Below are 1,157 nucleotides of genomic sequence, written 5' to 3'. Positions count from 1 at the left end.
GAACCACCTAAGAGAACTTCTCCCTCTGGAAATATTTGCTCACATGGACATGGCTAGGGTTTGGCAGCCTGCGGAAGGGTGGGGTCTACACAGACGTCACCCAGGCCCTAAGGTGAGCGTCCAAGTCCTGCTGCTCTGCTTCCCCGCACCGTCACGGCTCTCTGAGCTGCGAGGTCCTGTTAGGGATGGGGATAGAAGGGAAGGCTGGTGACCTGTAGCACTAGGGCACTTTAGGGGAGACCCTGCAGGCAGGGTGGGGGCTTTGGTCGAATACACAGGGCTCTTGGCAGACAGGAAATGGAAAGCGTGGTCTGCCCTCTAGCTGATTTGAGCTAGGGCGCTGCTAGACCTGCCATTTCCCCAGAGCTCCATGTGGCTCTCAGGACAGTTGGTAGCAGCTCCCTTCTGGCGGTGCCAGGAGACCAGAGAGCTGGCCTGGCCGAGAGTTGGCCCTGTGGCCCAGAAGGGAATAGAGGGACTTCTTGTCAAGCCAGCCTGGCCCACCTGTCCACAAACTGGGCAGGAACAGGGGGTGCTGGGATCCAGACACCCTCCGCTTGGGTCTTTAGATGACCTCCACCTCTGTTAGGTGATGTATTAATCTAGAAAGAGCCATCTCAAGTGACTGGAGCATGCTCAGGTGACGTATTCATCATAGGATAATTGCTAAAGCCGCTTAGCATTCCAGCATCAGCAACTTTAGAAAACCTTGAAAGCAAAAGCGTAGGAGACGTAGGAGGAGCCGTCACCACCGAGGGCCACTGTGAGGTCCAGACCCCTGGTCCCAGCTCGCCAGCCATCGCAGAGTTGGGTGAGCATCTCGCATCTTGCAGGCAGCAGGTGAGGAAGGTAGATTACTCGTGCCCTGCACCCAGCTCTCCTCGCAGCCCTGGAGCTGAGAGTCGCAGGGACTCCTTTACAGGGAAAGGTAAGTTGGGTTTGGCGGTGAGAGCACCGCTTTATGAAGCACTGAACTTCGCCTCCTGCTTTTCTCTGAAGATCTTAGTGTTTCTTCATTTACTTTCTTTAAAAGATAGTAATATAATAATGTCCCAGGAACAGCCTAGGCAGGCAGTCGGAGACTAGCCCTCTCTGACAGCCTCTGGCACTGTGGGCGGTGGACTTGATTCGGTGAAAATGCCCCGCTGAATTTATCC

This window comes from Propithecus coquereli, unplaced genomic scaffold (assembly GCF_000956105.1).
Source record: "Propithecus coquereli isolate 6110/MARCELLA unplaced genomic scaffold, Pcoq_1.0 Scaffold507, whole genome shotgun sequence".
NCBI classification, from domain to species: Eukaryota; Metazoa; Chordata; class Mammalia; order Primates; family Indriidae; genus Propithecus; species Propithecus coquereli.
Note: the sequence above shows the minus strand (reverse complement) of the source record.